Source organism: Hemicordylus capensis, chromosome 2 (assembly GCF_027244095.1).
Source record: "Hemicordylus capensis ecotype Gifberg chromosome 2, rHemCap1.1.pri, whole genome shotgun sequence".
Lineage (NCBI taxonomy): Eukaryota > Metazoa > Chordata > Lepidosauria > Squamata > Cordylidae > Hemicordylus > Hemicordylus capensis.
This window is the reverse complement of record NC_069658.1, coordinates 199872177-199895316: the sequence shown is the minus strand read 5'-3', so window position 1 is coordinate 199895316 and position 23140 is coordinate 199872177. Positions and strand designations below refer to the sequence as shown.

The 23140-nt window shown below is 45.7% G+C and overlaps 1 protein-coding gene across 7 annotated transcripts in view; it reads right to left on the bottom strand.

The window, feature by feature from the left end:
- Positions 1-23140, bottom strand: part of SMUG1 (single-strand-selective monofunctional uracil-DNA glycosylase 1) — a 147950-nt gene that overhangs the window by 101786 nt on the left and 23024 nt on the right. For 4 of the 7 annotated variants that reach the window (XM_053296966.1, XM_053296964.1, XM_053296968.1 and 1 more), the window contains one exon: positions 18322-18366. The gene's annotated coding sequence lies outside the window, so the exon portion shown is untranslated. Of the gene's footprint in view, positions 1-1762; positions 1983-3636; positions 3654-5673; positions 5691-18321; positions 18367-23140 lie in introns of those variants that run through there. The other 3 variants (XM_053296973.1, XM_053296972.1, XM_053296969.1) reach the window with 3 other exon arrangements.

Genomic DNA, 23140 nt, shown 5'->3' with positions numbered 1-23140 from the left:
TGACTTTCTAGAGTGAGCATGGGCTGTCCTGGAAGAAAAGGTCTCTGCTTTTCTCCTCCCTCCACTTGTGTCTTGCAATACTCAACGCGGAGCACAGGAAGCTGCGATCTGTGTCTTGTCTCTGTATGAAGAAGACATGTTCCCTTGTCACAGGGATATGTGCCTAGTTGTGGGGAAATTCAAAATATCCACATCCTGCCCAGCAGAAGCACTCAGCAGCAAGTTGTACAGTTGGCATAAGCAGGTCAGGAGGAAGATGTGGGGTTGCCAACTTTTTTCAGTGCAGCTCCTGTATCTTCATAGTCAATGGCCAGCATCCAGCAGACCAGACCATTTCCATGAAGGCAGCATCAGGGCTGCACAAAAGGGGCAGTCACTCTAGCAGTGGTTTCAGCAGCTGTCCCCATGGTTCCAAATGGGGAAATCTGCAGAAGCTCTGCTTGTGCAACCATCCCTTCTGGGCAGCCCCTTTGAAGGGTGAAGCAGCCCTGAAGTGCAGCTTTGTGGATACGTAACATGGCACTGGATGTCAGCCAGTGTAGCTAGCAGAATGAACATCATTCCTAGCCATGATGATAGCTAAATGAAGCCTCCATGTTTAGAAGCAGTATACCTCTGAATAGCCAGTGCTGGGGATAAAGAACAAGGAAGTGCTGTTGCCCTCATGCCCTACTTGTGGCTTCCCAGAGGCATCTGGGTGGACAGGATTCTGAGCTATTCAGCTGATGCAGATTTTCCTGGCATGGAGGTGCAGAGATGGAAAATGCTTGCACCCTTCTAAAAAGAACATGATTAGTCCTGGATAGTTGTTGCCCAAATAGAGTGCAAGGCTGGAGGCTAGCAGAGTAGGGAGTAAAGCATGTGGAGCAGGGAGTTCACACACACACACAGAGCACTGTCCCCTCAAACGTGTGCACGCTCACACATTTTCTGGAGTCCACTCAGTTAATTTTAGATCTCGCTCAGGTTGAATCAGGAAGGCCCCACTCTGACTGCATGTGCATACACACTGCCTTGATACTGCCTCCCAGAACAAAACTCATTCTGCACACAGATGGAAAGAAATTAGAAAGAACACTGACACCGAGTCCAGTCCAGTCCCACTGCTACATCTTTCTGAGACTTTAAGGATGCAGAACAAGTGGCTCTAGTTGAATCATTTATTATGTCATTATAATATTCATAAAACTATACTGTTGCTATTGCAACAGGTGTGGTATTATGTTACTTCATGTTTCTGTACTGGTCAAAGACTGTAGTAAAGTTTATCTCTCACAAGTAGCTCTAACTTAAGGACAGGGTTGTGTTTCCGCTTAACCCACCCTGTGCATTCTTGACCTGTGATGCTCCTGTGGCAACACACGTTCCATTTGGCAACAACTGAACCCATATTCTGCATCCAGAAAAGAAATGTAGAATGCATTTGACAATCATGATGAAAGGTGAGTCAATTGGCATACACGGGAATCACTGTTTCTGTAGCAGCAAGTAAAGGTCGGGGCAAAGTTATTCTAGCAACTGGAGCTCCATCCCACTCCACCACCTTCTGGCCACTGGAACTCTTGCTCAGCTCTGCCCTGCCCCTGCAGAGATTTCACCAAATACACACTTTCAGGCCTGACTTCAATACTTATGGGTTATAACAAAATGGCTTTTTAAAAATGATGATGGCTAAATCAAAAGGAAATGCTGAGTGCTAAGGAGTGTTTTAATGCTGAAGTTGCTATCAAGAAATCGACTTGACAGCACACTTTACCTTTACCTTATCAAGGGCTCCAGTATGTAGCAGTGGTGCTGAGGGAGTATTTAATCCTTGTCCCTGGGCTATTTTCTGGATCGAACATGCCTCTTCCTCCCCGAAGGTGGTATTAGCCCGATTGAAGGGGGATGCAGGTATCCCGTATTCTGGGTTAAGTTAGGACTTAAATTTTACAAACAGACAAAAAAGATCTGACCAAGGGCCTCCCACATTATGTGTGGAGTCTCTGAATGCCGAAAATGGCCTCCAATATTATTTATTTCTAGAATTTGTTGTATTATGTTCTCCATAAATCCTATAAAAGAGCTATCAAAATAAGTATGAGTATATATTCTTTCTTTGTCACACTAGCAAGATTGAGCTGCCCAGTCCTGCCCTGGACATTATCTGGCAGATTTGGTCTGGAAGGCAAGGGCTTCCAAAGGCAGCCCAAGAGTTTGGGGCACCTAGGAGGAACATAAAATGTGATGGCCTACCCATCACCCTACCTGCCGCCCCCTCATCCCCACCTCCACTGCTTTGCTGGAAACACACAAAAGTTCCATTCTTCTCCTGTATTTGAAAAAAAGAGGACAGAGAGGGAGAGGACATGTGGGAAAGAGAAGAGTGGTGGATTAGCAGGTCTCTCAGGAGGTCTAGCCCATCACTCTCCTCCATACTTCCTCATGTGATCTGACCTCCTCTTTTCAAATACTGCATGACAAGGAGGATGGGGTGGCTGTTGGCGTGCTGCTGACCAGAAGTGCACCAAGGTAATTTGGGAGCCTGGACCTAAAGGCCTTTGGAGCCGCCACCCCACTGCAAGTGAAGCATCATCCCCCTACACAGACACTCACCATGACACGCGGAGTATTTTTAACACGTGGGTTCTTGAGGGCACAAGCTGCAACTCAACTCACAAGAACGTAAGATTATTTGTGCAAATATGCATTAGCAGGAACATTTCAACATGCAATTTAGCACATTCCTATCCCACATATTTCTTCCCCCACCCCGCTTTGTTTCTAAAGCAGAGGTCATGCTCGGTCACCCGGCACAGGTCACAGTCACACTCGTCCACCCTTCACGGCAACCACACCACCCGGGACAGACTAAAGAGGATTTGGGGGGGCCCAAGGGGTTGTGGAGGCCCTGGACCTCCACCCGGAAGTCCAGGGGTAAGAGCACCTCTGCTGAGGATGATGGGGGGGGGGCATGACAACATCATATGAGGAGGTAAAATTAAGGAGGCAGTGACGGGATGGCAGCTGCCACTCCCCCCCTCTCACACACACATCCCTGAGTGATGATCCACTGAAGTTGTGGATCATTGAAGGCCACTGCCTCAGTTCATCTCATCATGAGGCTAGCCCTGCGTGCTTCTAGGAGAGCTTGCCCTCTTTGCTCCACCTCTGAAGCGGAGACAGCCAAAACCTGAGCAGGCATCAGGTATAAGGTAAGGGAATATTCTGGGGCAAAGGAGACATGTGGAAGCTTCCCCTTCCCCTGCTGAGACCATTATTCACACATGTTTGTAAGCTGCCAAAAGGGTGGAAAGGTGAGACATATATTAAATAAGCAAACAACCCCAGGGAAGGACTTTGTAGATAACAATGAGCTTGGTTTTCAATGATTGCCACTCAGTTCTATATAGCAAAGGAAACAAAAACCAGCAACCACCTGTTCCCCACCCTGGAAAATGGGAGTCAGCGGCAGGAAAATTTAGCCCTTACTCCAGTGGTGTGACTGAGTGCAGACCTCCACGTTCTCTCACAGAAGTGAATGGTTGCCCCAGACTCAGTAATGATGGACATTCTGTTGGTATACAAAAAAATTAGACTAAAAATAAAATAAAATCAAAACCCCTCATAGAACTAGTAAAAAGAGTTCTTAAGCACCTGCCAAAATGTTTTTCTCTCCCTCTCCAAAAGATGATTTCGTGGTTGGGGTGCCACAGCTGAGAAAGTCTCCACACTCTTTCTTAACATATTTTATGAGCTGAGAGCAGTGTCAGTTTAAAAATATCAGGGCATAATCACAGAACAGGCACAACGCTGCTTAAGGGAGCTGCCTTAAGTCAACCTTTGCTTTAAAAACATGTCTGGCATCTCTAGCTAAGAGATTCTGTGTACGAGCAGAGCAACCTTCTGCTGAGAGGAACAACATTATGTTTTGGGCTTTTATTTTTAAGGGTCCAAGGACATGAGCAGAGTGCCTTTCTTTTGTGAAGGCAACAAGCTTCTATTTGTAATAAACCGGACCTGAGCATACAGAGGTTCTGAGTGTATTCAAAACGCTGCATGAAATAAGTTTTGCTTTAAAAAACAAAACCCTTATTGAAAGCAGCAAACAGTGGCAAGAACTCAAAGCATATAATTTTCCCCTCTCTCGTTTCACAACTTTTTCTTCTGGCAGCTGATGAGGAAGATGGAACTCTGGCCAGGATTGTGAACTTCTGGCAAGTTAGCAATCCTAGCCAAGTTGCAGTGCACCTGAACCCTACAACTGTCCTAATTTTAACCTGTCAGTATTGCATTGATTGTTTGTTTTATTATGCTGAGTTTTGTGTAAGTACTGTATGTTTTACTAAATATTGGCCTATGACCGCAATAAAGGATGACTGACTGACTGACTGAACCCCCACATTACTCATAGACAGAATGCTGCTCAGCCTGTGCTGATGCCAATGCCTGGAAGAAACCAGCATGAACTGCGCTGCTTCGCGGACTTCTCACAACGAGAGCAAGAGGGTGTCTGGAAGGAAAAGATCCCACAAGTCCTTCCCTAGCCATGCTGCCCCAACTCCTAGTGGTGCTTTTAAGTATCCCACTGGCTGTGTGTGAAGCGGGCTCGCTGTGTGCGCTCTTAAAAGAGAGCCAGATAGGATCTCAGGCCCAAGTCAATCTTCTGTTTTCTTTTGGGCCCTGATAACCTGGCTGCCTTGAAGCAGTGCATGCTAACGGTAGACTCCTACACCTGAAGTGGGATGGGGCGGGGGAGTGGGCCTTTGTATTTTCTTCACATGCCAATGCCGTTCTCCTGCAGGAGATGTGACAAGGCCTCTACCCTCCCGCAGCCCCATTACCCGCCTCCTCCCCAAGTAGGCCATAAACCCATCACAGTCTGACTCATAATTGCCTCATTCTCAAAGCTCCCCAGAGGCCCCCAAAGCCCAGTCACAGCAGATAAACATCTCTGGGCCTGTGCTTTGTTGTTGAAGAGTGAAGAGTAACAAAGTGTCTGGCCTTCCCCCCCCCCCCGCCTCCTCCCCTCCTGCACCTAACCCAAGCTCAGGCGAAGAGGCCCAAGACGCAGAGGGGAAATGCTGGCTGGCTGAGGCCTGCAGCGAGACACAGCCTGCTCCGGAGTTGCATTCCGCCGGCAGGCCTCATGCTAAGGTATTTATGGCCGCCCGCTGCTGGCCTTTTATTGCACTTGGTTGTGAGCCTGTTGTCTCGCTATGCTCAACCCCATCTGCAGCAGTGCTGTTCACACAGAATTGTCCCTTCTAGGTCTCATTGGAAGGGACCCCCCCAGCTCCTTTGAACCAAGGCAATTAACACATCTGCTTTCCCCAGAGGGGCGTTTCATTGCCGCCCGCCCCTTATCGTCCCCTCCCAGCGCAGGATCCAGTTCTGACTTTCCACAGACCATGATCTGATCCAGCAAAGTGAAGAATATGCTGAGGGAGTGTGATTTGGCGTGGGATGGGTGGAGTATGATACAGTAAAGTGCACCAAGTGTCTGATTGTTTCCACAGTCAATCTATCTAGAACAGGCTCCGTTCCAAAGAGACTAACACAAATTGGGAACGATTAATCCAGGTAGCACTAGACACACGGACTAACTTTTGTGTGTGTGTGTTAAGCAAAGGATCCATGATTCTGCCAGCCAGCCAGCCAGGCAGACATAAAGAATGACTGCCCCCTACCCACCCATAGCTTGCTGATCTCCACAACCTGGCCTGAAAGAGAGTGCCCTCTAGTGGATCAAGTGAAGAGTACACCTGACCCAGCCAGGTTTTCTGGCCAGTCACATCTGTGGCACATCTAGAAGGGAGTAGAAGGAAGTAGTTTAGAGCCACATGTATACAGGTTGCAAGATGGAGCCAGCCTGGAGTGTTTTTCTGCTATAGCATGATTTTGTTCTGCAGGGACTAGAGACCTGAAAAGGACAAATATTTGGCTGGCTATTTCAAATCAGTATGTGATATTCAGTTTTCTCCTCCCACATCCTTGGCCTTCCAGACTGCCCAGTTCACAAGCCAGAAAACAGCAACAAGAACAGGAGTATAGGAAAAGACAATGGACCAGTTCAGATTATATTTCCCCCCAAGTGAACCCACCCACACAACTATGAAGGGAGATATATCAAAAGTGCACCAGTACTGCCACCTTTTCCAGACATCGCAGTGTTCTTCTGTTGTATCCTGTTTTCACATGGGTGGAGTGTTTGTCTGAATCACTGTTCTATGCACAATCCAAACACTAGTTTAACTACTAGTAAAGTTTAAACCATTTGTTTAAACTTTACTAGTGTGTATAGAGTGGGGGTTCAAACAAACTGCTCTCCCTGAAACACACAAAAGAGAGGAATGCATCAGGAGAATGTCAGGATGTCCAGGAAAGATGTCACGGCACATGCGCTCTTGGCAAGTCTCCCTTTTTGAGCCAACTTGGGGGCAAAAATGTCTTAAGAATCAGCCTAATATATTTTATTTCTGATTTTTTGGAACAAAAATTGGCATCTCCAAGATAGGGCTGAGAGCTACAACCTTGGAGAAGCTGCTGCTAGACTGTGTAGACAATACTAGCTAAATGTACCAAAGGTCTGACTCAGTATATGGCAGCTTCCTATGTTCCTATATCTTTACAAAGAAGCAGTTAAATTTACCCACTTACTCAGTGTCTCCACCCCCAAATAACTCATTTCATTTTGAGCTGCTCAAAACCACTTCAAAAATGGCAGCTGACAGAAGCAATCACCTTTTTGGAAGCAGTTCCAAGCAAATCTTCAGCCTTATCTTAGATATGAAGATTTTTGGCCATGAATAGTGAGGGGGTGAGCAGATGTAACTATATGCTTGTTTGTAAAGACAACAAACAGTTTTGTTCAAAACCTTTCAGGAATTAAAGATAATTTTATTTTCCTATACAGTTATTGCTGTTGCATCCCTGCATATGTTTGCAGCTGCTGTGGTCCCTCTTGTTGTTTCTAGTCCTTAAGCACTCTGTGTCCCCAGGAACCTGCTCTTACTCTACCTAGGCCCTGTTTGTGGTTTTAATTCATCTTACTCAGCAATCCTGCTTTTAAATCTGCCGCTTACTCTTTCCTCTCGTTTCCTGCCTCCACTGCATCCTTTCGTTTCTCCATCTCTCCAGGCCCCCATACGCTCTCCTCAGCATTCATACCCTTCCTGTCGTTTGGTCCTGTGTGACATGTGAGCCAAACTGACCTGTCACTTCCCTCTCAAGAGCAGAACTGTTGCTCAACATTATGTTGTAGACTGGCCCTTCCCTTTCAGCCATTAAAATGGTGGTAAATATCCCATGACATCATAGCAGCTCAACCAATTGGAAAAAGGAAAGGAAAGGTAATTCCATCAAGTCAGTGTTGACTCCTGCTGGCAACTACAGAGCCATGTGGTTTTCTTGGTAGAATACAGGAGGGGTTGACCATTGCCATCTCCCGCACAGTATGAGATGACGCCTTTCAGCACCTTCCTATATCGCTGCTGCCCAATATAGGAGTTTCCCATAGACTGGGAAACACACCAGCGGGGATTCGAACCAACAGCCTCCTGATCTCTAAGCAGGTTGCTTCCCCACTGCGCCATTAGGTGGCTCATCAACCAATTGGAGGGTATCTAAAGTGCCAAACATATTTTAGCATTACAACTTTTAGTTGATGGAGTCATTAGATCAATCACTTACAAATTGTGTGACAGTCCTAATATTGATACTCCCATCCGGTGCTGTGAACAGAGGATGGGGAGAGACACTGGCTGACATACTGCACAAGGGTAAATCAACCTAGTAATGCTGTGTGCACTCAAGTTACACAAATGACACTGCACAAGTGTAAATCCATTATTTCCAACAGGCGTACTCTCATGTAACATCTTTTGAATTTGAGGAGTTTGTGTAACTTGCACAACTTGTGTACATGCAGTGTTACTGGACTAACACACCCTTGTGTGGTACATTAGCTACTGTCCTTTTCCAACCTCACATATGGTTACAAATTCTCTAAGAAATCCTAGAGAGAATGAATGAATCATGATACAGGTCAATCTTCACAACATGTGCAGCTGAGGCATTATTTGAATGCTCAATTAATGCTGGGAATGGTGAGCTAGCAGGAGATGTTTCAATAAGAGAAGGCCAGTTGGACACACTGTTTTTGTCCTGCCCTTGACTCCCACCACACACCATTACTGTTGGGAATGCTCTCTGGTAAGAGATACCTTTCTATTACAGCAGAGTGCACAGAGGCAAAGCACTGTGGAATCTGCCCAGGCATGCGTGTATGCTGAGAGTAAAAGAAACCTGGAGCCAGTTCATAGTTTCAAATTAATATAAGGAGTCTTTATTAGTGAACTCCATTCTCGATAGTAAAGTGGAGAGATAGGATCTAGCTAGCTAGCTGGATGCAGAGGGATGGTTTCTGCATCTCTGCACACATGGTGCAGGGAGAGAAGCGCATGTGTTGCAAGGGAGAAGAAAGGGAAAGAGGAAGAGGCAAGGCAGGAAGGAAGTAAGTCCCTAAGAATAGCAATCTACATACCAAAGGGATAGTGTCAGAGCAGTAGAGAAGGGATGACCAATGCCTTGACCCCTCTAGCCCTCTGACTCACTAGTCTGTCCCCCTCTGTCATTGAGACATGAGAAAGCTCAGAGTCCTTCATTTCCAACAATTACCACATGCAAAGTTACTTTCATTGTGACTAATGGACTATGCCAGCTGTTTCCTTTTCCAGGGTTTGTACCTTAATATTCATGACTGCGCTTCCAGTTAGTTGGTGTTTTGTTTTGTTTTTTTAATCTGGAGGTATTTACAGGATTCTAAAGAGTCTGGTTTCCTTTATAAATTCCAGTATTTGACACTGTCACAGAATCAAGAAAAACAACCCCTCAGAACATATTCTTCATATCTAACCTTCACACACAACTCTGACTTCTGCAATATACGCCTCATTCCATTTAAACGAAAGATAATTGAAAAGTCTTCCATAATGTTAACACAACCTTGCTTCGAATTGTTCAGGGCCTAATTTAACAGAGTGCCACAAACGATACCTGGGTTACTCAGGGAGACTTCTCTACCGGGGTGGGTGATGCCCTCTGGCCATGGGTACCCATAGTACATCTTTTCTCGCTCAGATTCTTTAAAAAACTACTACTACCTGTTTCTCTTTAACACAGGCTGCAGACACACACCAAAGCCCATCCTGTTAATGAACAGATACTAAAGGTAAAATAGATACTTAATTCCAGTGATTTATAATATTCTGGTCCAGTGTTCCCTCTAACATATTGTGAACCACCCAGGTACTTTTTTGTATGGGACAGTATATAAATGTTCTAAATAAATAAATCTCTGTGCAGAATGAGTTTTGTTCTGGGCAGCTGTATCAAGGCAGTGTGTGCACACACACATTCAGAGTGGGGCCTTCCTGATTCAACCTGAGCTGGATCTAAAACTAACTGATCAGACATCAAAAAACGTGTGAGCAAGTGCCCATGCACACTGTTCTGGTCACCTAGAAGACTGCTCACATCTTCCTGCCTTGAGCAACACATGTCCTACATTTCCCATGGCATCCAAAGACATTTGGCATTCCTATCCCATCTGTAATTCTGAACTTCTCCAGGTAAGTGTTCATTGTTTTCAAAGATTTTAAATTTTCAAAGATTCAAGATTTCCACTCAGGGGGAAACCTTAATTCTACTCTAATTGGCATTGGTGAGGTCTCAGTGACTGTACTGGATACACATTTGGGTTCTTAGTCCTTTAAAAACAATGCAGAAAAACTGGGCAGGGTTCAAAGGGCAGCAACAGAAGTGATAGAGGGGCTGGGAGAAGAAGGACCTCAGAGGAGGGAAAGTGGAAGAGCCCAGGCATGTTTACTTGCAGAAAGAAAAGTTTTAGAAGGGACAGGATGCATGAAAAGGGGAGTATTTTTTTAAAAAACACAACTAAGGCAATTGACTGCTGAGAAGACTCCAGGATTGGGAGTTTCGTAGACAGGCTGGATAAACATCTGTCAAGGGTGGTTTATGTGCCAGTAATCCTACCTTAAGAGGAGGAGAGAGATGGGCCAGAAGATCATCTCAAGGTGACCTCAAGGTCTGCATTTCTGTCATTCCTAGATTACTCTGTTGAATATGGTAATGACTGGGCCACCATCATGTGCCCAGAAAGAGCATCTGTGTTCAAGGCTGTGCATGCTGTCGGTGGATGCCTATCAGAGTCTCAGCAACAAGAGAGAGCTTTGCGCAAACCACTAAGGCCTGGTTTGTACATGATGCAAGCCACGGGGAAATCCTTTCCATGTGGGCCCCGTCATGTTTAAATGCACTTACCATGAGCACTGCCCCATTGGTATGTCCTGTTACTATGTGGTAGTGCACCCACCCAGGCCCTTGATGGCTGGTGTGCTTAACTGTGCTGGTTTGAGTCATTTTGCTGTCTGAAAGCAGTCACCAAATGGTACTCCCCCACTCCCTTTTTTATTTTCTATTAAAACCTTACCCCTTTCAGATCTTTTCTCCTTCTATCCCTTTCCATTGGAAAGAGAAGATGACAAGCAGTGTGGTGCCATTTTGTCTTCCTCGGTCTGCTGGCCCTCCATGGAGGGAGGGGTGCTGGGTGGGCTGCCATCCAGCCACTGAGAACTGGTCCCCAATCTGCCACCTGAAGCAGCCTGCTTTGCCTTGCTTCATGACAGGGCTGGTCCAACATGAACACACCAATTGGGCTCGGGTGCATAGCAAAATCATCCAAGGGTGACCAGGTCTATGTAAGCTTATGGACAATATTTTCCCTGTGACTTGCACAAATCAGGCCTTAGAGGCCAAGCCAGAGAGTTTCAACACCTTACATAATTTTCTGGCCTGTCCTATTGTTTAGTCAGTCTTCTCTCTTACCCCATCCGTATTAACCAGCTCTCTGAAATCCTTATGTCCTTCCCTCTCTTCCCTTGTTGCTCCTGCAGTCCTAATCTTTGCAATAATGTCCCCGAAGTGTTTAAAATCTGAATCCTTGAGGGAAATCAGAGTATGCAAAATAAGAATGTGCATGGAAATTGGCTTAATTTACCCATGTTATTATGGGTGCAGAATCTGGGGGAAGGACTTCACTACAGAGTGTTATCGATCCCATTTCTATGTTTAAAATGAGGATGCTTCCATAAACACACATATTTGTGTGTGCACTAAGCACATGAGTCTTTCACTGCATTAGGATGCATCCAGTCATCTACAAAGACACATCATTTCTTAAGCTGCACAGAAACATAATTTTCATCTAGCAGAAAATCTGTGTGTGAGAGAGAAAATTGCTTGGCAATGGAGATCTAATTCTCTTTGTCTTCCATTCATATACTTTGTAAAAACAAAAATGCAATGCCAGGACTAATTCACACGGCCATTTTTGGTTGTCTCACCACACAATGATATCCCCACCCTCCAGCTTCATTACTTATGTGAAGAAAAATGGTCTTCTAGAAGTGCCAGGACATGGGAATGTTGCTAGTAAACACATCCTGGGAAATACAAGTGTGGTTGAGGGAGATTTAGGGCCCTTCCAGATGGAGTTCTTTTGGGTTGTTTCCGCAACTTTATGAATTGAACTGCATGCGGAAGAGAAAAGGAGCAACCACATACAGTAGTTCTCATGGGTTTCTTTTATGTACTCATGTTGCTATTTTCCATCCACACTAGGAAGCAGAATGTTGCTAATTGACTAGCCCCACCTCCCCACTGAGACTCTCCCTTAAAAAAATAAAAAAATTCTGCTGTCTGCAATAAACACTTCCAGTTTATTGAACTTCCACAGCATTTCCACCCCCAACCTTCTACAAAGACCCGCATGGAGCCTGGAATGGAAGAACCAAAAGGAAAAGATGTTTGATGTGGTTTTGAGTGTATCCTGGTTCTCTGGAAATTGTTGCTGATAATTAATCAATTACTTCCTGGCTTGGCACATACTCCAATACCTCACATGTTGCTAAAAGGCTAATATGAAAAAGCAGAACATGAAATTATATAGATGCTGCACATAGAGCATCTACTGAACTCTGTGGAAGGACAGTAGAGTACTGAATGCTCTATGGAGCTATACTCTACTGCACTGCCTTTCCATCATTCCCTCCTGGCTAGGGAAGTAGGAAGAAGAACGTTGGGCTAGGAGGAAGAGGAGAAGGAGGAAGCAGCAGCACTGTCTCAGGGCAGCTCTTTGCAGAGAGATGGCCAAGAGCCACCCAAATGGCAGCAGGCATCCTGCCACCTCTTTGGCGCCCCCCAAATCTACTGCTTGAGGTTACCACCACACCTTGCCTCTTGGGAGGTCCACCCTGTCCTCAGGAAGTGAGAGAGGTTCTTCTGCCACGCCTTACGCTCCTGCTCTATAACAGGTAAGCGTGTTGGAGCTGAGAAAAGAAAAGAGGGCAGGTGCAGGTCATGGCCCCCCCATTGTTATTAAACGATCAGTCAGTGATTTAGGTATCATGGCCAATACAACATGAAGGGTACTGTAAGTTTTCTTGCAAGATGGAGGTATATGAATCTCACTTTAAAGGTCCCTGCCCCCACACACCCCAATTATGGGTAAGCAGCACAACTGTCACTTGCTTATTATCAAGGAATGTAATGTCTGGCTAATTTACTGCTTGGATGCATAGCTCACCCCTTCCTAAGGACTCAGGGCAGGTAACAATACATTAGTCATAACCCAACAATAACACTGGTTTATTATAAACCATTATGTTTTCATGTTTATCAAAATAAAATGTAATTTTAAAAAAATCTGATACAATCAGAAAAATAAGTACATCATCAAATAAGCTCGCGGAATAAATCTGCAACAAGGGGGGGAAAGGACAATCAATTACAGCATTCTACTTAGCACTCCAAAAAGATTTAAGACACTTCCATTCTTCTTTGAACTCATTCCCATATGCCTTGGTTGGCTCAAACAGACCACTGTAGACCACATTGGGTGATCATTTACAGTGCAGAGCAGACTCAGCAGCAAGCCACCCACATTTTATTGCTAACAGTCTGTAGGTATACAGCTTGGTTTTGCCTTGACAGATCATCAGACAATGCCAAGGCACTTCATCCAGCGATCACATGATCTATGGTTTCTGGCATCCTCCTCCTTATTCATGGTCTAAGGTTGCAGTCCTGTGTATGCTGACCTCAGAATGTGTCCCACTGAATTCAGTAGGACTTCTTTCCAAGTAATCATGCACAGACTGCGCTGCAGGCAAGTGAGATGGGAGCTCACAAAGCCTTGGTGTCCAACCAAGGCTTGTAGTGTCAGAAAGACAGCAAGCAGGTCACATGAAGACAAGCAGGCTTCTGGGAAACTGCCTGGAGACCCAAGATGGGCACAAAGGTTGCTTCTTTGGGAAAGGCAGCATCAGGGTGTGCCCTTAAGCACAGCAGGAACGACCATAAAACCAGACTCTGCAATGCTTTTCCCCCTCCCACTGTCTCACTGGGGATTTACAACCAGCCCAAACGCAGACAGACAGACTGATAGACGTGGCAGTGCATTCCCGCCTCGGCCGGATGGCTGGCTGGCTGGGGGAGTCTGCCCTCGCCAGTCTCTCTTGGGCCAGACACCTTCCCGGCAAAGCCTCCTGTGTAAACACGGTCATTGATCCCCTACAGATGGCTCTCACCAGCTGACCTCTGACCTCCCTGGATTCCGAACACTCAGCCAGCAGGATAGTCTGGCTGGGCAGTGAGGGAGGCAGGCAAGATGGTGCCCTGATCTCCCTTACACATCCATGGTTATTGCTGGCTTACATGGGAGCAGGCCACCTTCACTGGTGGCAAGATCAAGGTGGAGGCCAGACCCATGCTTAATTAGGAAGAAGAGCTTAATCAGGTTACTAGAGCTCAGCCCCCCCAATTTTGTGAATGCCAGGGCTCAGCCCAGAAGCATGAAGTAAGAATAGAGCAGATCACCTCTGTTCATACGCAAAGAGCTGCTTCCTCACAACTTATCAGACGTCTTGAAAATCAGTGCAGTGTAGTGGCTGGAGTGTTGGACTTTGGCTGGGAGAGCCTGGTTCAAATCCACACTCAGCCACAGAAGCTTTGGGGGTATCTGTGGGCCAATCACACTGTCTCTCAGCTTAACCTATATCACAGGGTTGTCAGACAAGATGGTAGAAGGCCCTGGCTCCAGAGGAGGGAGGAATTAACTGGTGGGAAGACCAGGGAAACGTGTCAGGATTAGGAAACAGATCTTCCAGGCCATTTGGAAACAAATGGAAACAGCAGACAATATGAGAAAATGCTTCTCTGTTCCAAAAGGGATCACAATCGCACACAAAAAGGAGACACCAGCAACAGCCACTGGAGAGAAGCTACGCTGGGCTAGACAGGGACAGTGGCTCTCCCTCTACTAAATACAGGAGAGTCACTACTTTAACAAGGTGAACCACTTTGGGAACTGGAGTTGAAAAGTGAGATGATAATTTAAGAACACACACATACGCAAGAGAGATAACTCCTCCTAAAGGGCCCAAAGGGAGAAGAGAAGGGCTTGGAGGTGATAAAAGGTCAAGGCCTGCCCAACAGGGAGAAGGGAGTGACTTGGCACTGGTGGGTGTCCTCCACTCACCCAAGATAAATAGCCCCTGTTCTGGATCAGGAGAGTGGATAGGAGAGAGAGTCAGTCCCCCTCCCAATCTGGGTGTTGTTTTAGTTAAAAACAAGAACCACCAAGCATGTTAGCATGGAGCATGCTCTTAACATAAGGGCCACATGGCACATTGGCTATGCCACCAGATTGACTGCTAAGGCAAGGATGGAGTTCTGTACTTGCAGCATCTCAGACGGGCCTCCCTAATCCTGCCTACTTGGGAGAGAGCCTTGATTTATGGCTGGGGGCGGCGGGGAGGTAGGATTAGCAAAGCTGCTGTCTCTGGGAGAGAAGCTAAATACATGGATTGGGCTGGACAGCAGGAACTGGCAATGTGGGGGAGAGAGGAAATGATGATGGAATGTGGCAGAATCACCAAGGACAGACAAGTTGGTTTCCCCTCCAAGATAAACACCTCCTATTATCCTCCATGGAGGGTTAACAGGAGGACAGGCCCTCCCTTTCCCCTGGAGCCTGTTGGCTGGTCCGTACACACACCAAGACTCCCTCTTTCTTTTCAGCAGGGGAGGGTGGATCATGGTCCACTGATGGACCAGTGGCCAATTATTGGTGGACTATCATGCAGTGCCTGTTGGATAGTGGGATTCTTGCGAAGAATTCTAGGCTGGGGGGAAACTGGTTTGATCCAGCATGTTCTTATTCTTCCATACTCAGGATCACTCTTAGAGTTTATGCATAGCTAATGTGTGACTGGCCTAGGGGGCAAGAGGTTGCTGGTTCGAATCCCCGCTGGTATGTTTCCCAGAATATGGGAAGCACCTATATCAGGCAGCACCAGCGATATAGGAAGATGCTGAAAAGCGTCATCTCATACTGCGCGGGAGATGGCAATGGTAAACCCCTCCTATGTTCTACCAAAGACAACCACAGGGCTCTGTGGGCACCAGGAGTCAACACCAACTCGAGGGCACAACTTTACTTTAATGTGTGTTTTAAAAAACCTGAGTGTGTCTTCTTGCCTGGCAGATTTAAAACACATGGATTCTAGTGAAAGAAAACAAACAGACTATGCCAAATGAAACTCAGCCCATTTTTTTCAGCATTCTGTATTGACCTTTTCTCGGAGACATTTTGTCTGGAGATGCTGTAACCCCCTCCCCTTTACTCAACTCTAAAGACATATTCTGCTCTTTGTACTCTGTATTGCTTTTATGCTTTTGTTTTAAATTTTTAATCAGATCTGTTCTATATTTTTAGCTAAATATTTTAATTGTGTCTTTTTTACAATCTAGTTTTTAAATTTTGCTGTAAACCGCCTTGGGATTGTTTGAATGCAAGGCGGTATATAAATTTAACAATGAATGAATGAATGAATGAACGAATAAATAAATAAATAAATATTCTGGATATTATTACTACTGTAGTGGCTGGATCACACATGCATGTTCAGACTTTGATGCTGCCATGTGTGAAGATGAACCAAGACATCTTTCAAAGATGCACCAAGATGTACCATCAGAGATCAAATGCCACAGACAGATATTTCATGCCATTTCATATCATTTCATACAAAGTTTCCTACCCCCAGTGGAGATGGTCCACACCTTTAGAGGCCAGCTGTCAACTGCAGAGAGATCGAAGCCCCAGGTAGGCAACCAATCAAGGAGAAGGAGCACATGAGAGGTGGGTTGGGGATTCCATCCGCGGGTCCTGCCATTGACATCTGTGAATTCATCCTGTGCAGGAAGCGCCTACTCATGCTTGCCACATGGGCAGAGCTTACGTGCAAACTGCTTCAATGTGCACAGTAGGTCAGTTGCATGATCCCAACCCCACACATTCAGTCTCTGGACAGGGCTCACCTTACAAGAAGTCCAGGGGTGAATAAATGAAGATGTTTTATATCGAATCAGACTGTTGGTACATCTGTGCAAGCACTGTCTATTGCAGTTGGTAAGCTGTTCTTGGCCAGCTCAGCTACCCGAGACCATTTAGCTGGAGATGCCAGGGACTGAACCTAGAACCTTCAGCCTGCAAAGCAGGTGCTCTGCTAATGAACTATGGGCCCTCCTGCTAGAAGATTGAGTGGTCCAACCCTTCTCCTTCAAGATAGTAAACCGTTTCCCTCTACTCTGTCCCCTTTGGGCAGTGGCATCTAACTTTTGTCTAGCCACTGTTAGTACTTCACTATGATTACTTATTTAGATTTTGTTAGAATCTCACGGTGGGGGGGGGGGGACTCAAGACAGGTTGCAACTATCTTTTTAACAATGTCTTACAAGGTAGATTAATCTGAATGGGAGGCACTGGTAAAAAGGGATGAATGTGAGTCAGGGTGTGCCCGTGTATGCGTCTACGCTCTCTCCTCTCCCACCCCCCCACTCAGGGTTCAGCTGGGAATGAGGCTGATGAGTCATCGAATGTTAGAGTTGGGAGGGACCTCAGAGGTCTTCTCGTCCAACCCCTTCCTCAAAGCAGGAGTCTCCCTATGGCATCCCTAAGAGAGGGCTGTGTCCAGCCTTGGTTTGAAAACCTCCAGTGGGGACCCCACAAACAGCTCTTGCCATTAGGAAATTCTTCCTAATGTCCAGCCTAAATCTGCTTCCTAACTAAGACCCTAAAGCCAAAATGCTGATGGAACAGATTAATCTTAAGGAGGGATTTGAAGGAAGAGAGAGTAAGTTTGGGTGTCCCTCATCCAGACCAGAGACAGTTTCCACTGCTGCCCATTTACCTGCATGCAGCACACATCCGAGTTTGCTGTCTTTTTACCTTTCTCTCTCCACTATATTGGATCAAGGTTTTATTTGGGCTAGGAAGGGAGGGCGGAAGAGAAGGCAAGCTCTGAAAACAATGCTAAATGCCGAAGTTCAGCCCAGGGACATGCAGATCCATAATAACAAATGTGCTTCTGAGCATCTGCAGAGTGTTTTGCTCAGTGCTCAAAAATAACCACATCAAGGGTATGAATGAGGAGTAGAGTCAGGACACAGGGTGGATAGTGGTTAGACCCCAGACTAAGACCGGGGAGACCCGAGTTCAAATCCCCATTCAGCCATGATACTAGCTGGGTGACTCTGGGCCAGTCACTTCTCTCTCAGCCTAACCTACTTCACAGGGTTGTTGTGAAAGAGAAACTCAAGTATGTAGTACACCACTCTGGGCTCCTTGGAGGAAGAACGGGATATAAATGTAATAATAATAATAATAATAATAATCCCCAGAATTGGTACTTGTACTAAGTAAGCTTTGCAAAACACCTACGTGCTTCGAGCATGCTTCATCCCCCATCCCCCCAAGTTTGTCTATGTTTCATCCCATGGTGCTCTGTGTGTGTGTGTGGTATCCATGAACTACTGTAAATTAAGGTTGGCACCCTAAAAAGCCTGAATGCTGCTTTAAGCCCAAGTGCATAAATGCCCTAACATGAAAGCTGAGTTGTCCAGAAGTCACAGCCTGGCTTGCTCTTGTGCCCTTAACAGCATACAGACATGAGCAAGAGACAGTTTTCACAGCACCACAGCAAGTCTGAACAGCAAGTCACTGTTAGGAGCATAGCTACAGAGACTGGCTGAAAAGCTGGCAACCCTAGTGAAGACAGTTTTGTGCTGTGCACCCCTTTTTTTCAGCATGCAGATAGGGATGCTTGCCACATCTCTCTCTTCCTGGTAGGGCGCCTTTAACACCTTGTGAAGATTAGCTCCCCCATTACTGCATCTCCATAATGATCTATTATTTACCTGTTGAATTTCTGCCTTCCATGCAGCTGTTATAAGCACAGGAACCTGTAAAAATAATGACAATGCTGGGTGAGATTACAATAGATTCCTCAACACAGCAGTGAATTTACCAGTCTAGGCCATATAGACACAGACTCAAGGTAGTCACAAAGCAGCCAGGCAGCTCGCTTGCCTCCCTGTAGGCAGGGATTCACTCTTTAAACTTTGTCAATTATCCCCATTAATGAGCACATTATAAGCAAAGCCCCATTCTTTGCTTATTTATTAGGCGTTGTCGAGTCTGCCACAGCAAAGGGCTAACAGTTCACAGATGAAGCACTTCGCTGCCCTCTAGTGACCTGATGATGCCACTGCACAGACTCAGCTGGAAAAATTAATATACACGGGTTGGGTTTCTTTCTTTGTCAAACGGAATCCTTATGCCTAAACTAGGAATGTCGCCCGATTCATTCAGGATCTTTAAGACTGTTAATAGACTGGCTCTTAATGGAATGATCAGTCAATTCACTAAAGTTATACAATTTACATATTACAGCACCTCAAATTCAATAAAGGGGTTTGGGGGAACAGGAATAATGTCTCTCTCTAAAAGGGCCACTCAACTTCGGCCCTCCAGCTTTTGTTGGACTACATTTCCCATCATTCCTAACTATTTGGGGCTGGGGATGATGGGAGTTGTGGTCCAACAACAGCTAGACAACTAAAACCGCTCTGGGCTCCTTAGAGGAAGAGCGGGATATAAATGTAATAAATAAATAATAAATAAATAAATAATGAAGTTGTGCAGCCCTGCACTATAATATCAGGACATATTTTTAAAAACCCTACCACTCATTGCTTAGACAAAAGAAGCCCATCTGTATTTATGTATTTTTAAAATTGTCAGTCATTTTATTACAGTCAGTAACCAGACCAAAAGTAGTTATAAACATACAATAAAACACCATGAGAGAGAGATATACACCCACCCACCATTATACAGCTAGTAAAACCATAGCCTAAACAGAGGCTTTTTAAATTATATACTGCTTTGCAAACAAATTGGGGTCCCCCCAATTTATTTTATTTTTAAAATGATCTTTATCAAAGAAGTGAAGGAGGTGATACTCTGACCTTCTTAAGACTAATTTTATGCACACACAACTGGAAGAAAGTCCAAGTAAGTGGGGCTTACATCCAAGTAAACATGGGTAGAATCTGGCTTCTAGGCTACTATTAGTTTCATTTAGGGTTGTCATGTTTGATCTGAACGAGTTCCTGTGCTTTGAACCACTCGGTGAAAGGCAGAAAATCAGCAGGTAAAGCTATATGCTGTCATGGCGATGTAGTGATGGGGTGAAAGCATCACAAGTTGCATGCTGTTATAAGCAGAAGAGCCCCATGGGAGGGGCCGGGGATGGGTGGGGGAGATGTATGTACATGGCAACTCCAGCTGGATCCTGAATTTAAAAAGCTGCCATCACTGGGGCTGCCTACTTTTCAACAAGTCTCTGTAGGTTTGTTGTGCAGACATTAGCAAGTGGTGTTTATCTCCAGGCCCTGAAAAGCTTTTGTTGCTGATTTCTCTGCCACTGCTTTTAAGAACATAAGAACAGCCCTGCTGGATCAGGCCCAAGGCCCATCTAGTCCAGCATCCTGTTTCACACAGTGGCCTTTACAATTAAAGGCAGGCCAGTCTTTCAGATCAGTTGGCAACCCTGACTTGGTCTGTGGAACCCAATCAGGGCAATGGCTCTGCTCTACCATTCAGCTGGTGTTCAGTTAGAGGTGGCCAGCCCGAGGCTCTCCAGCTGTTGGACTACAACTCCATTCCCAGCCAGAGTTTACAGCTAGGGATGATGGGAGCTGTAGTCCACTTGCCAACATTCCAACCTGTTCATCTGATATGCTGACACAGTTGAGCATAACCATAATATGCTGGTAACCTCCAGGCTTGACTACTGTAATGCACCATATGTGGGGCTGCCTTTGTACAGTATGTAGTCCAGAAACTACAATTGGTTCAGAATGTGGCAGCCAGACTGGTCTCTGGGATAACATGAAGGGACCATATAACACTGGTTTTAAAGAACTGCACTGGTTGCCGATATGTTTCCGGGTGAAATACAAAGTGCTGGTTATTATCTATAAAGCCCTTAATGGCGTGGGTCCAGGCTATTTAAGAGAGCATCTCCTTTGTCATTAACCCTCCCACCTTTTATGATCTTCTGGAGAGGTCCGGTTATGGTTGCCACCAGCTTGTCCAATGGCGACTTAAGGACCGGGCTTTCTCTGTGGCTGCCCAGGGGCTTTGGAATATGCTCCCTGCTGAAATAAGAGCATCTCCTTCTCTGTTTGTTTTCAGGAAGAACCTCAAGACTTTTCTGTTCTTGCAAGCTTTTAATTGGAATTTTAATAATTTTAATCATTTTATATTGCTTTTATTGTGTTTTAACCTGGGGTGTTTAATATTAAAACTTGTACACGGCCTAGAGATTTATATACCAGGTGGTATAAAAAGAGGATTGATAAAATAAATAAATAAAATATGGCAGGATTTGTGCAAATGAAGGGGGCAGAGTTGTGAAGACGACACAGGAGTAGCTTCATTCTCAGAGAGGTCATCAGAAGCAGGGAGCAGCAGATTTGGCCCCCTACTAAACAGATCTTGGATTTTCCTCCCCAGAAGTGAATAGCAGCCATTCAGTTGGGGGACATCAGCCATTCAAGCTTGGGGATAGGGACACAGCGCAGGCACAACCTGTCTCTGTCCCCACCCTTCTCGGCCTTTATTGGCAGGGAATCCCAGGCGCAAGAGGTCTCCTTATACATGCCCTCCCTCCACATTCTTCTCGCCCTATCCCACAGGCGCAGAGCAGCTCAAAGTGTTGTTTAAATAGTCCTGTCCCTAAGGGGCTCCCAACCTTAAAGACCATCATTATCTTAACTAAGTGTTTTGCTAAGAACAGATAAAGCATTTGTTTGTTTTAAAAGAACATGTGGAAATCCCCCTTTGTCCATCATTGTTCAATATGGACTCCTGCAAGGAGCCTGCCTTGATGGGATCCTCCTTGAAGAATATTCACCAGCTTCTGCTAGTGCAAAATGCAGCGACTCCACTATTAACAGATGCACCCAGCCCAAGATGGGACAATTGTCCTAGTTATCTGTTACCTTCTGGACAGAAGCAGACCTTATGCCATAAGCCTTGGCATAAGGCAAGGCAGCTGCCTGAAGTAATACAGCCACCGAGGAGTGATTTGGGGTGGCAAATGCATGGATCAGAAACAGTTAAGCACCTCCCCTCCGCCCATCTCCTTTGCTCTCCACTGGAACCTCCAGAGGCTGCTTTTCATTAGGAAAAGAAAGCCAGGAGAATGCTTCACACTTATAGAAGTGTAGCATCTAATTTGTCTCCGGGATTCCTTCATCATGTTGTTTGAAACCTCTAAGAGTGCATAGCAGAGCCTTCTTGTGGGTGGTCCCCATGCTATGGACCATAATCCCCAGCCCCAGTGGCCTTTGGATGGGAATTATGGGAGTTGAAGTCCAATTACATCTGGGGACCCACACGTTGAGAATCCCTGAAGGATCTCAAGATTGCATAGAGCTGCCCCTGCCTCCCTCACCAGCCCCACCTTTTGTTGGGAATTCTCTCTGGTAAGAGAAACCCTTTCTCATTATAGCAGAGTGCACAGAGGCACAACACAGTGGAATTTAGGTAGGCATGCGTGTATGCTGAGAGTAAAGTAACTTGGAGCCAGTTCATAGTTTCAAATCAATATAAGTGGTATTTATTAGAGAACTCCATTCTAGATAGGGAAGTGAGGAGTTAAGATCTCTAATCTATCTGTCTAGCTGGATGCAGATGGATTCTGCATCTCTGCACACATAGTGCAGGGAGAGAAGGGAGAGAGAAAGTGCAAAGCAGGAAGGAAGGAAGGAAGTTAGTCCCTAAGAGTAGCAATCTACATTCCAAAGGGATAGTGTCAGAGCAGTAGAGAAGGGATGACCATTGTCTTGACCCTCTAGCCCTCTGACTCACTAATCTGTCCTCCACTGTCACTGAGACAAGAGACAGCGCATAGTCCTTCACTTCTAACACCTTCACCTCACTAGTGCCAGTGCCAGGCTCAGTTTCCAGGGCACGCTGCTGCTTGGTACTGTAGCCAACATCAAGGCAGCATGGGCAGAAGCTGTAACCCCTCTCCTCTTACTGACTGCAGCATCAGCACCAGCACCAACACCAGCAGTTTGCTCTCTCCTGTCCAGCAACAAACTTGTCTGCTATATCTCCTCCTGAGACAAAGTCTTCCAAATTTAGGGCCTACCTTGCTTCCCTCCCATCTGCACACACAGCACAATTTACCCAAGAATGACTGAGACATGCACAGCAGCCATTTAATGAACTGCAATCTTAGGCACACTTATCTAGGAGTAAGCCTCACTGAATTTAGTTCTGAGTAAACATGTATACAATTAAACAGATTAGAACCAGGGTTTCTTATCCTTGGCTCCCCAGATGTTGTTGGACTACAACTCCCATCATCCCCAGCCAAAAAGGCCATGGCTGGGGATAGTGGGAATTGTAGTCCAACAACATCTGGATTCTGGTGACCCAGGTTTAAGAAACTCTGGATTAGATTAAGCCTGTTCTACTTCAAAAGAGGATGGGGAGAGGAGTGGAGAGCTGGTCTTGTGGTAGCAAGCATGACTTGCCCCCATAGCTAAGCAGGGTCTGCCCTGGGTGCATATGAATGGGAGACTTGATGTGTGAGCACTGTACGATATTCCCCTCAGGGGATGAAGCCACTCTGGGAAGAGCATCTAGGTTCCAAGT